Here is a 13,674-nt window from a genome sequence, read left to right as displayed (position 1 = left end):
ATCATGAAAACCCCCTAGTTTGACATGTCACAATTGTCACATGCTAAAGCATGATAACATTTGGGAAATGTTGCCTTATATTGGTTGTCTACAGTATGGTGTGGTAGGCTATACAAAAATGGCCATAACTTTTTTTCGCAATGTTTCCGGCAGAGCAGGCCTCTCATTCTGTGGACCTTAATGACCAAATGAATAGAAAAAACACAAATAAAAAGTACGCCATGACATCACAGGTCCTGTCCAATTGTGGGGCTGTGGCTCCCCGGCTATATCTGGCCTTACATGTTGTTACAACCCAGATACCTTTGCTAGCTTCCTTCCAATATCTGTATGGTAGAGTATGTTAAAGGACCTATAACATCAAATTCAACTGTTTCCAAATTTATTTTGTGTTTTTTTAGCTCCCCTGTGTATTTTCTATCCCCACAAATATGCAATTTTGAACAATCAGGCTTTCTCATCATATAGGGGCTTTTATGGAAATTGCTCTCAGGAACAGCTCAACTGATTTGGTCGTATTTGTGATGTCGTCAATGTCACCCAACTTTGTATAATTCCTCCCTCTCTTCAGTCTTCAGTTCCACATTTGCATTTGCACTTTGTTTACATTGTTGATTTTCCAAGCTGGCATGGAATGGAAACCATGCTGGGTTTATCTAGCATCAGTATTATAATAATGACTCAAATATTAAATACAGTTGGAGGCCATCGATATTGTCCTTTTTTTTTGCTGAGGTTTGCGTGATCTGCGCAAAAGGACAGTTAACCCATTTTGGGCGGGAACCCCTTTTGGTGTTTTAAACATTATGTTATAATTTAGCTATTGAAAAATAGCAGATCTACAAGCTCATAGCGCGCCACCACGCTACGAGCTTGTAGGTCTGCTATTTTTGAAAAATCGTGAAAATTTAGAAGGATTTTTTCAGGATTTAGAAGGATTTTTAAAAGTTTTGAGGTCAGGCCTAAATGGGTCAAATGATAAGGGACAATATCGGTGGCACCCAACTGTAAGTTGCATATCACCACCTCAGGACATTGTGGTACTGCAGCTAAAACAGCTTCAGAAGCAAAAAATAAATGCCATGGACTGGCTATATCAGAGTGGTGATTGAGGCTCAAACCATTAGAAATATAGAAGCTATAAAATATTCATGTTATAGCTGCTTTAATGCAACATACGGTAACGCATACAATTGGGGTGGTTGTCTTTTGTCTCCCTGCCGCCCATATATAGGCCTGCTCATTAAAGGAGAATTCTGGACTAGCGTTTTCAATTACCTTAATCTGATGTTATTATATCACTTGAAACTTTATAGATATTTTTTGTAGATATCTGTCGTTCATAAGGACTCAAATCCTCTCCACAGTGTTTGAGTATAGCTGCTCACTTCTAGAAGTCTCGCAAGCCGATATTTAACCCGTGATTTCATGAAAAGCGATAAAAATAAGCACTTTACCGCAAAAATCCCACCGCTCACGCTCGGAGTCTGTGGTGGACTCGGGATTTAGGATGCTCGTTCTGGGATACAATAACATCAGATTATGGTAAAAAAAACAAAAAAACTTAGTCCAGAATTCTCCTGTGGCACCCGTAAACTCTCATAATAATCAAGGAAGGGCGTCCAAATCTCAGACGTGTACGCGTCCACTTGATTTCCTCCAGTTTCAAGAAATGCATACAGCCTCTTTAATCCATGCATCTGGCAGCTAGGAGAGTGATGCGTCCATGAAAGGAGGATAGGAGTCTCCTCACGAGGAAAGAGGTAGAGCTATAATTACACAGAGGAGAGTCTCTGATGTGAATCCAAATAGAGCACAGCATATGGAACTGGGTGTAACCACTTCCAACCAAGCAGCCCTTTATTTTGGGCATGGCATACACCGTAGTGCATTTAAAATGAACAATAATATAAAAAATCACATCCGTGTGAACTGAGTGGTGCAAGGTCTTATATAGTCTGATCAGCTATGTCAGTGACGTCACACACTAACCATACTAACCATAGCAACCATGCTCGTTTTTTTGGTACGAACACGTGTACACGGGTACAAAGCCAGTTGTTGGAGTGGTTTGCACCACTCAATAACTATTATTATTAAGTTTTTCTAAAAAATAGAAAAACGAGCTTAGCTCAAACAAAGCCACTGATACCGTACGGTTTGAGTGCCAGATCTGGCCTGCCACTGCATGAAATAAAATACAATAATTCATGATTAACATGGACAAGATAACACACTGTCAAATGTCTTCCAGTTAGTTATGCTCAGGATTACTGGAGCTCTTGAGAACAACAGGCCTGCTTCTCGTTAAAGGGCTCAGCTATACCAGTATGAGGCATGTGTACAGTGTGTGTGTGTGTGTTCTGCTTCCATAACTTTAGCACTATGGAGGGGCGCATACGTACAGCACACACACACACACACACACACACACACACACACACACACACACACACACACACACACACACACACACACACACACACACACACACACACACACACACACACACACACACACACACACACACACACACACACACACACACACACACACACACACGATGCTGAACTATTAAAAGTCTCTAAAAGAACAGGAGAGTAAGTGAGCGAGTGGGGAGTTGGAGGAGAACAGACAGGAGGATATATTGTGTGTGTGAGAGCGCAACAGAAAGCATGAGTCAGCACTTCAGCTGCAAGAGAGAGACATAGCTGCTAGAAATCTGACTGAGATTTATCGTGTGTGTGTGTGTGTGTGTGTGTGTGTGTGTGTGTGCATGTGTGCGCGCGCCTGTCATCCAAACCTCAGGAGTTCTGCGTAAAACCTCAGCAAAGTACAGCCCTCAATTATTGTGAAAGTTTTGAAAGTTTGCTTCAACAAAACGTGGACCATAACAATGACCTCCTCAACTTCACCTTCTAGTAAACATTAACCACTCATGACCCACCAGTGTTGATTTCCTCGAATAAAACTATGACGAAGAATGTTTGTAGACTACCTTTTCTTACTGACGAAAACTACATAATAACTAAATAAAAACTAAGCTATGATGACTAAAAAAACAAAAACTAAGCTATGGTGACTTTGTATTTGCCACTGTTGTCCTGCACTTTTTTGCCATGAAAAAATAATTGTGTAAGTGTTGCTGTTGTTGTAACTGTTTGTTTTTTACTGTTGTTGAGACCGAAGACAAATTTCTACACGTGGACAATAAATTAAACTAATACTAACATGACTAAAACTAAGACATATGACTAAGATATTGACATTTTCGTCAACAGATAAAAACAAAAATGTTAGGGAAGGGACTAGTGGAGGAGAGATCCAGTAGAACTAAAAGACAAGTAATGTTACGTTTGGTTGAGTTTGAGTGTTGCGCTCTGAAAATACCAGATCTACAAGCTCATAACGCCTTGCTCTAACAAGGCGCGTTGTGAGCTAGTAGATCAGCTATTGTGATATTTATACTTATGATATTTAGTCAACTAAAACTAGACCAAACTAAAACATTTCAGACGACTACCATCTGGAAATATGTAGTTCCAGGGACCCCCCCAGAAGCAAAGACTTGGGTTAAAAACGTTCGCTCTGAAAGAAGATATATTTAAAGATTTGTGCCACATTTTCACAATTGTTCTAAAATAGCAGATCTACAAGCTCGTAGTGATGAACTATGAAGCTATGAGCTTGTAGATCTGCTATTTTTCAATAGCTAAAGTATAACATAATGCTTAAAACACAAAAATGGCTTCGCGTCCTAGAATGGGTTATAAGGCTAGGAATAAAACTAAATCTGCTGTCAAAATAAACACTATTTTGATACGTTTTGTGTATGTATTGAACCAAAGTGGATTAGCAAACCACTCTGATCCTATAGCGTCACAACTAGACACTCAAGCAGGAGCCAAGAGCTGTAAACACCCGTGCACGTACGCACGCACGCACGCACGCACGCACGCACGCACGCACGCACGCACGCACGCACGCACACACGCACGCACACACGCACACACACACACACACACACACACACACAATGGAAATTACACACGCCCACTATACTGTTCTTTGTAGTTAAGATGGGTAAATGTAGAGGACCTGTTCCAGGTGTGTCCAAATCACAGGCCCCTGTCCGCTAAGTGCACCGATACCACCCCTTCAGATATGCAGCTATCTGTTCAGGCATATAGTGCTGTGCTGTTAGATTTTTACTAGTAGTCCAGCATTAGAAATAGGACCCCTAACGGTGTTGGTCATCACCTAATCTGATTTCCCAACATAGTCAGATCATGTCAGGACAAGACAGCTTGACCGACCGCCAGGCGGGACCGGATCGACACATTAATGAACGACCGACATACGTGACCGACAACGTCGGTCAGTCTTTTCACCTCGCTCCTGCTGCCATCCAGAGTCCTTAAAGATGGATTGATTTAAACGTGATTTAAATCAATGGTTTTGCAAACTGTGTGTTCACTTAACAGTTTTCAGAGACTGAAACTGAGACTCACACTCATGTAATATCTTGTGTTTGTGGGTTTAGTTCAATAAGGAAACGTTCTTGAAAGAGTAGACGTTATTTACTGAAAGAATATGAATATGAGGCAAGTTACAAACAGGAGAACAACAGTTTCTGACGGGCTCTGTGTTGAGAATGCAAGAACAGCACCCTGGGAAAGCTGTGTGTAGTCTAGGCATTACTAGTCAAACTATGTACTTGTAGTGATCAAGACAGATCTACACATGAAAAATCATGAATAATCAATGAAGCAAATACGATTTGCTCATATCATTACAACTCAGAGACTCTAGAATTCACCCAACACTATGTGAAACTGCAAATGGGAAATATGAGCTTGATTTTCCATCTATCCATGCATCTTCACCCACTTATGCAGTCAGGTCCACATGAGCTATACTTCTAACTGGGGCATCCTGAGGCATTCCAAGGCCAGCATGGAGATGTAATCCCCCTATCTGGTCCTTGGTCTGCCCCGTGGCCTCCTCTCAGCTGGGAGTGGACATCAGCTGATTGCATCAGCCACCCCCTCCAGGCAGGTGATCCTAAACCAAATTCCAAACAAATCTAAACATGAATAGTCTTGTGTAGCCAGCAGTGGCGTGCACAGACATTTAGAGGGGCAGGTGCTCAAGTGGAAAAAGGGCACCTTGTGCAGCGCGTGGAACCGGCCGGTTGCCTTAATAGTGTGAGATTTATAGATTGTGGGGCCTAAATAATATATTAGAAGCTTTTTATCAAGAATTGAGTTACCATGGTCCACATACTGTACAGTGTAACTGTACAAAATAAGAAAAAAAAAGGAAAAAAAAGTGTTTTTTTCCCCCGAAAGGGCACATTGCCAAAAGATAGACACTAGGCCCTAGTGCACAGATATACACTAGCACCCCCTAGTGACTAGGGGGTGCTAGTGTCTATCTGTGCACGCCACTGGTAGCCAGACAACTATTCCACAATCTTCAAATGCTATAATAGAGTCTGGGACGAACACGGAAGCTGGCATCTGTTCGCCATTTCTGTTCACGAAAATGTATTTTAAAATATCTATACATTTTATTTATTAATTCCCATTTCTGCTCAGCAGCAAGCCATATATGCTTTGATTATTTTAACTAGACCTGTACGTGCCCGTCGCAGTCGGCCACCGGCCTACTTGGGAACGATGCAACTTGGGAACACCCGTTTTAACTGTCAGCCGGTGTCCCACATGGAGATAAGATCTGTGTACTGTATGTGCCTGTAGACTGCAAACTTAAAAGTGTACTTGGCAATCAATTCGGCCCACTGGCAGAGCCTGATTGGTTGAGCCTAAATTGGCTGAGGCAGAGGCTGGAAATTGCACAGGTGAAAGGAGTTGGCCTCATTAGGCCCATTGGCAGAGCCTGGCCCAGGTGAAAGGAGTTGGCCTCATTAGGCCCACTGGCAGAGCCTGGCCCAGGTGAAAGGAGTTGGCCTCATTAAGCCCACTGGCAGAGCCTGACCAGAGCCTTTTGTGGTGGTTCTGGAGAACCGTGGGTTCGACCGACTCGATACCTGGCACTGCACTCCCTCTGGGGGTGTGGAACTCGTGTGTCGAATGTGAAGTCGGTGGGTCAAACGGTTCTCGAGTTACGTGCATTACAACCGTACACACACGTACGCACGCACGCACGCACGCACGCAGAGACGTGGCGCATAATATAGTAGATGTAAATGAGGATACATTTGTGCGACTGTAAAGACAAAACAGAGGTGGGGAGGAGGCTTCACATTTGCACCAGACCTGACCTTGAGGTTAGAGTGTCTGCCCTGAAACTGGGAGGTCAGGGTTTGTTCCCCGGCCTGGTCATACCAAAGACTGTAAAAATGGGACCCAATGCCTCCCTGCTTGGGATAAGAACTTATCCCAAAATGAATGGTCATGTGATATGCATATGAACAGCAAAGACATAGATGAAAGCAAATACGACCTGTTACATCACAAATTAGATTCGATCATATCAGTCCGTTGGTCGGGGCGCCCCTGAAGCACAGGCCAGAGGGGTCGTCTGTCCTGGAGAATTCTGATGTGTCTCTACTTTTTCAGACACTATATAGAAATCTTTCTGTCTCTCTGTGACCTTGCTTGAGCACAGCTAGGGTGCACACTCTTATTAAGTAATGGTAACTGCTTAAAAGGTCTATTTTATCCCACCAGCACTCAGCATCACTGGCTCCAAGAGATGGGTCAAATGTGGAGAACAAAGTTCCCTGCGGTAATGTGTGTGACAAATTGTTTTGACTTTCTCCGCTGGCTTTCCTTTCCTTTCCTTTCCTTGTCCCAGATTGTATGACGGAATCATTTGAAAATTGTGGGAGGACGAACAGATGTGACAACATAATAGAATGAGCCCTTATTAGTATAGTTATACTGCACGTTATATCATTATAAGTGAACTGGAGGGAAGATAGAGAGTGAGAGAGAGAGAGAGAGAGAGAGAGAGCTGTTGGAGATGATTATCTGCTGTGTAGAAGAATTGGCTTGCACAGAATTGGCTTGAACGAAGTTGTTGTACACAAACGGACAGGAGAAATGACTAAATGTTCATTGCTCTCAGTCTCATGTAAAGTATTGTCTGATGTAAATAGTTTGAATTGTCTTCAAAAACATTTTTCATGATCAGATTAACGCTCAACAGACAACAACCCATTTTAATAAGTGCATTCAAAATGCATTTTTAGCCAGCTACTTTTAATACTTCACGCTAATTCAAAAGCATTTCTAACTTGAGTATTTTTACGGAAGTCTTTTAAAAAAGGAATTTGCGTATACCACCTCTGCCAACTAGTTGTGAAACGTGAAATTTTACCATATTATATTCCCACAGAGGGACTTGATTCCATATGGGTTCATACTCAGAGATGATGAATGGCTGGATATTGAGGCCATACAGAAAGAGCTGGCTAAGGATGGATTCAGGGAAGCCAAGTAGGGGCCATGGGATCACAGAAAAAGGGTTGCTTTGTGGAGCTGTACACCCTGCGCTGTCTCAAGAAGTCTCTGAGAAACATTGAGGACCCCCCACACAGCCCATAATAGTCTTTTCATATTGTTGCCCTCAGCAGGGAAGCGGTATACCAAAGCATCAAAGCCAGCACAAGCAGGCAGAAAAACATGCAGTTTTCTCCCCCAGGCAGCTCTGGTCCATAGCCTAGCTGTGCCTGTAAGTAAGACCGCTAACAAGCCAAAATGAACAATGAACTTTTCCATGGTATTACGGCCTTGTATGCTGATCAGAGTTCTTTTAAACTTTTTGTTTTAACCTTTTATATGGGTTTAGTATTATTTATTTACTGTTTTTATTTATGTTCACAATACATGTGTGGGACAATAAACATCTGGAATCTTGAATCTTAAAATCTATGCTGTAAAACCCTGAGTGTTTATTTAAGTCTTACTTACTTTTCACACTGTCAAAAGAACACTTGGGATTTTGCATTGCATAGAGAAAAAACGTGGACAAGGCAAATTAAATATTGAGAACGGAAGAAAGATATATTAAGTGCAAGAATGACTTCTCTCATGAGTCATGACAGAGTAGAAAATGGAGAGAGAGAGAGAGAGCGAGAGAGAGATGTAGGCTACTGCACTGTTTCCCAAACACTGGTTCGGGACCCAATTCACCTTTAGCTAAGCCCCGCCCAATCCCAATTAGACACCCCCACTTGGACACTTTCCAGCCGGGCTCATTCATTCCAATGTAAAAAATCATGGATTTTACACATTAAATACTGGTTAATTTTTGGAAACAGACCTTCAAAATCTCTTCCAAATCCGTCAACAAGGCCTGCCATATGTGTGGCATTTCTGTTTTAAAACAATGTTTTATGTTTTATCATAATAGGAAAACTGTTGGAGAGGTTTGCTTCGCTGTGATTGGACCATAGCAGTTATGGGTCCCTTTATTTTTATTTTCCTACATTTTGTTTTTAATCATTTCTATTTCAAATCAAAAAAAATATTTCATGAAGAAAGCAATGAAAAATCTAAGAAACTAATGTTTAAGAAGTTGTGAAAATAGCCTACCGGTATCTACAAGCTGGTAGATCTGCTATTGTCACTAGTTTGGGTCCCGGGCAAACATCTCATTTCTCTTTTGGGTTTAGGGGCTAAAACGTTTGGGAGCCACTGGGCTACTGACTGTATAGCAAAACTGTAGCAGAACTTAAAGACACACGTACATCAGACGCACAGGAATGCATGGAATGCTAGGCCTCATAAAGTCTTCCATAACTCTGCAGCCAATGAAACAAGAAGTGTGCCAACTCTGCTTAAATGCAGTGTGTATGCATTGATAGAGGAGGCTCTTAGGGTTGCATTTTTTTCGTGACACAGCGCAGTACATTCCTGTGCACTGGACACACACACACACACACACACACACACACACACACACACACACACACACACACACACACACATACACACGCGCGCGCACGCACGCACACACAGACAGCTCACTGCAAACATGACTGATTGCTTAAACACACCATCAAATGATTTACAGTACTTTGGTTTTTCCATCCTCTCAGTTGAACGCTCCATTCTGTCAAGTTAGTGGTGCAAAGTAACCAAGTACATTTTTGTTTGCGGGTTTCATATTAATACAAAATATGCATTAACTGATAAATGATGATATTATAGGTAAAGCTATACCAAACCCAGCAGAATACAAGTAAATATAATCAGGCCCATGCACCTTTGCCAGCTGATACATTTAAGTAATGAACATAAATGAATACATCACTAATTAAAATCCAATGATTATGATTATGAAATGGGTCATTCTGCAAAATCAATACTTTTTCCCCCTCTCTTACACACAAAGCTGTGCATAGGAGGGGCTATAGCGGCCTAGCGCCCCTCAGAAACGATCTCAGTACTTCTTCCACCACTGTCAGAAATGACATATGGGAGGCAGTTGTTATACTTAAGACTCTCTTCTTTTCTTTTCTTTTGTGTGTAAAACAGAGCGCTGGCTCATTGTATAGACCAGTGAAGAGCAGAGAAATTAGATGTTTGCCCAAGGCCCAAACTAGTGACAATATAGCAGATCTACAAGCACACAACGCGTCGCTTCACGCCTTTTTCTTTTTCTGTAGATCGGCTATTTTCACTACTTCTTAAACATTTTTCTCATTTAATCCATTAAATTAGAAAAATGATTTTTCTTGTATTTCTTCATGACATTACTGAAAGAAAGGGGGGGAAAAAAATCATTGAATTAGTTTTGAATTCCCAGAAACCAGTGTTTGGGAACCAGTGGTATATAGACGGGTCCATTTGGTTTCATTTTACTGTCTCAAGAGTTACATTATTGTTAAACATCTGCATTAGGCTACTTAATTTATAAGAAGTCTACACAATTAGAGCATGTAAAATCATTCTTATCAACATCTGCCTTATCTGTCTCTCCTATATACTGTATGGTACCGCATCAATACAGCATGGAATTGAGGACAAAATCTTATCCAACGACAACACAAAATATTCTTTAGTTTTGGGTCTGCGAGGCTAAATCTCATCAAACGGTGGTCCGTGGCTCAAATACAGAATAAAATGGACCTATATATGAAATTGGTTGAAAACCACTGGTATCGACTGATGATAGAGAGGTACTCGGCACAACACATGGACTTATAGGTGTAGTTATAGTCCATGTGTAGTCCTACTGCTTAACTGTAGGCCAGGGGTGGGCAACTTTGACGATGGAGAGGGCCACTATATTTCCACACTCACTCCCTAGGGCCATATATTACTGTCGTAGCAAAAATAGCCGATCTACAAGCTCAAAACGCGTCGCAGCGCGACGCGTTTTGAGCTTGTAGATCGGCTATTTTTGCTATATTCGAATTGAAATCTTGAATTTTTGCTATTTTTGAATTGGAATCCTGAAAATTAACATTTTTATGTAATTTCAAATGCCTTTAATTATACTTGTGTTGCGCAATGAGCTACTAATTTAGACTGAAGTAATTAAAGCGGTGTCATGTTCGCATGTTGTGGAATTGTAACAGCTGAAACCAATATTATATCAGTATTCTGACATTAACCTGGGGGCCACATTAAGTGAAGGTGGGGGCCGCATGTGGCCCCCGGGCCGCCAGTTGCCCACCCCTGCTGTAGGCTATAGATGCAGGTCACTAGATGCGTGTGTCTGCGTGCGTGTATGCGCATGTGTCAATTCTAGACGTCTCTTCTTTTCTATTTCCAGACCAGTCTCTCTCTCTTTCTTGTGGGATTTGTCCCGTTGTCTTGCACCCTCTACATTCCTCACGTACGATACGGTAGCTGCTCACTCAGTAGCTGTATACATGAGGTAAGGCAGTGGAGGCAGGATGAGTAATGTGAGGCGCGTTGACATCCAAGACAGATGGAAGCCATTAAGGACCTGGACTACTGTAATGCCATAGTTTAACACAAGGCTTTATAATTGAGGCTAATCTGTCTGGCTAAGACGCCCCAGTTCGCTGCAGCTCAGTCAAATATACATCATATACATTATCTAACCTATCTCATCTATATGAAGTGTCAGCCTCTAACCTACTGTATCTGTCTCTACGAAGTGTTGTTATCAAGCTTCTAACCTGTCTGTATGACGTGTTATTAGCCTCCATCTGTCTCTAAGATCTGGAGTGATGTTATCAGCATCAGCCTCAGGGACGTGCAGAGAGTGTTACAGAGGAAGGGGCTGACATTTCGGAGGAGGGCACTTTTGGAAGAAAATAGCCGATCTACAAGCTTGTAGATCTGCTATTTTCCGGGGCGCGACCCCACACTCGTTGGCTACTGGAGATGCAGATGATTTCTAAACAAATTCTTTCAACGGAAAATGCTGCGTTCAAGATCAGGAGAGTTCAGAAAAAAGCAATACTCGGGTATGGCATGGAAAGGTGAGGGGAGGGCATTTGCATTTCTTTCACCATAGTAAATGCTGCATTCATGGTCTGGAGAGGGCAGTTTTTTACAGACGGGTAAAAGGGCAAGGGGCTGAAGCCCCCTTTGATGTTTATGTGTGCACGTGCCTGATCAGCCTCTAAGTCTAACCTATTTGTCTCTATAGGCTACCTGCTATGGAGCGTTGCCATAAGACCAGGTAGGCCTATAGCTCCTGTCTCCTGGAGGGACAGGGCTGTGAACTGTCACATCAAGAGGTACAATGATTAAGATTATACCTTAGATTTGCCACCCCAATGGTTACATTTTCACCGGTCTGGCACCGGCAGGTATTCTGTAGTATATGGGCTGCATAATGCATTGTCTATAAAGTGAGTAGTGGATTTCAAACTGTGAGAGCTCAGGGCACCCCCTAGCTGGCCCTACAGATAATTGTTTCATCCACCGCACTACTTACTTTTCAGTACCATTCCAAATATGAACACATTATTCTGCAGAACTGTCCCTGGACTGGTGTTATAGCCTATAGGGCACCCTGTCTTTGTATAGAGACACTTTGAGAAACTCTGGCGTAGAGTTTCAACCCTGCATGCGTCCATTTAGAACCGCCTCAGGGAACCCTAGCTGACCTCACTTTGAGAACCACTGGCCTTGAGGAGAGATATGGGGATATATATGGGTTGTGTTCAGTGTTCATGTCACTCAGTAGCCTATAATACAGGCCTACGAATGGAACCAAATATTTGTTTTCCCTTTGGTTTGGTCGCGTTTATATGACGTTGAGGATATTTTTACAATGTGATGAGAGAAGGGAGAGGGAGAAGAGGGCTATAAAAAAGGACATATTTACAGAGGAAAACTATGATACTTCAAGAGAGAAAAAAGCAAAAGACAGCGAGAGCATTCAACATCTGTGCAATAACAGAAAGCTTTGCCCTGCGATTTGGAAAGCATTGCAGAGTAGCCTACTACACTTGACAGGGAAAAAACATTGGACACAGTGACTACTATTTAAAGTTTTAGTTTTAGTTTTGGGGTCTTGTGCATTTTAATGATCAATGTTTCTTATGAGGCTGAGACCATATAGGCTTGAACTCAAGATGCCACGTCAGGAAAACGTATTGATATCCAACATCACCACCTACTGGCCAATTTCAGAATCACGGCTTAAAATACTAGTGACAATGTTTGGCCGCTAGATGGAAATAAATACAATAAAATAAAATAAAATGTGTTGCCTTGTATTACCAATGAGTGTTTCATTTATGATGTTTTTTTTTATCTAGCCTATGATTATTTTATTTTTCTGTAGCCTAAAGAAAATCTCATATGTTTTAGAAATATTAACACGCGGTCTATAAACTCAGTACATGTCCTGAGGATGAGGAAATTAGGCTTATTGTTAAAAATGACACTTAATGAACTGGTGGGTGTGGCAACACCCACCAGCCTTTCTTTAATCTTCCTAGGACTCCATTTTAAAAAGTCCATAGACTTGGCTTCCACCACTGCACACAACTATAATTGTGTTGTTCAGCATAAACAGTGGGTTTGGATGTCAGAACAAGGACAGAACCTCTGTCCAACCCCTGAAGAAAGGATGAGCTAGAATGTGTCTTGGCAAGACTGCAGAATACTACAGTCACTCAAGAGACACACACGCACAGTGTGTGTGTGACATCAAACCATGCTAAAGCCAGCGCGCGCGCACGCACGCACGCACGCACGCACGCACGCGCACACGCACACGCACACGCACACGCGCACACACACACACACACACACACACACACACACACACACACACACACACACACACACACACACACACACACACACACACACACACACACCTCAAATTTTTAAAAAAATCCTTTTTTTTTTTAACCAGAAGCCACAAAACCAAACAAAAACACATGGGTTCCAAAGGCCACATAATACATGACTATTTCCAAAGAGATTTGGTGGTGTGTTGAGTGAAAAATAAATAAATATATAAATTCAATTGTTTCTCACAGATTTTGCTAACAGCAGGACCTGTCATCAGCACTGACCTAAACATGTAGTGTTGTTGTTAGTAGGAATAAACACAGAAGTACCACAATGTAAATTCCTTTCAATGTCTCCAATGAGTCAAGTATCAAAAATGTAATCCCAAAAGTAATCCAAAGGTAATGGAAATGGAACCAAACATTGTAGATCTTCTATTTTCCAAAAATCAAGTAATCCATAAAGTTAT

The 13,674-nt window shown here is 41.8% G+C and overlaps 1 protein-coding gene and 1 long non-coding RNA gene across 2 annotated transcripts in view; one reads left to right on the top strand and one right to left on the bottom strand.

The window, feature by feature from the left end:
* The window catches only part of gpr78a (G protein-coupled receptor 78a), a 35,899-nt gene extending 22,434 nt beyond the window's left edge, over nt 1-13,465 (bottom strand). Inside the window, exon 1 of the mRNA XM_079499143.1 lies at nt 13,452-13,465. The gene's annotated coding sequence lies outside the window, so the exon portion shown is untranslated. The remainder of the gene's footprint in view (nt 1-13,451) is intronic.
* The window catches only part of LOC306921578, a 566,256-nt gene that overhangs the window by 429,026 nt on the left and 123,556 nt on the right, over nt 1-13,674 (top strand). The gene's annotated exons all lie outside the window — the stretch shown is intronic.

The sequence above is a fragment of the Electrona antarctica genome, assembly GCF_951216825.1.
Source record: "Electrona antarctica genome assembly, chromosome: 4".
NCBI classification, from domain to species: domain Eukaryota; kingdom Metazoa; phylum Chordata; class Actinopteri; order Myctophiformes; family Myctophidae; genus Electrona; species Electrona antarctica.
The sequence above is the reverse complement of the archived record's forward strand: the minus strand, read 5'-3'. Positions and strand labels throughout refer to the sequence as shown.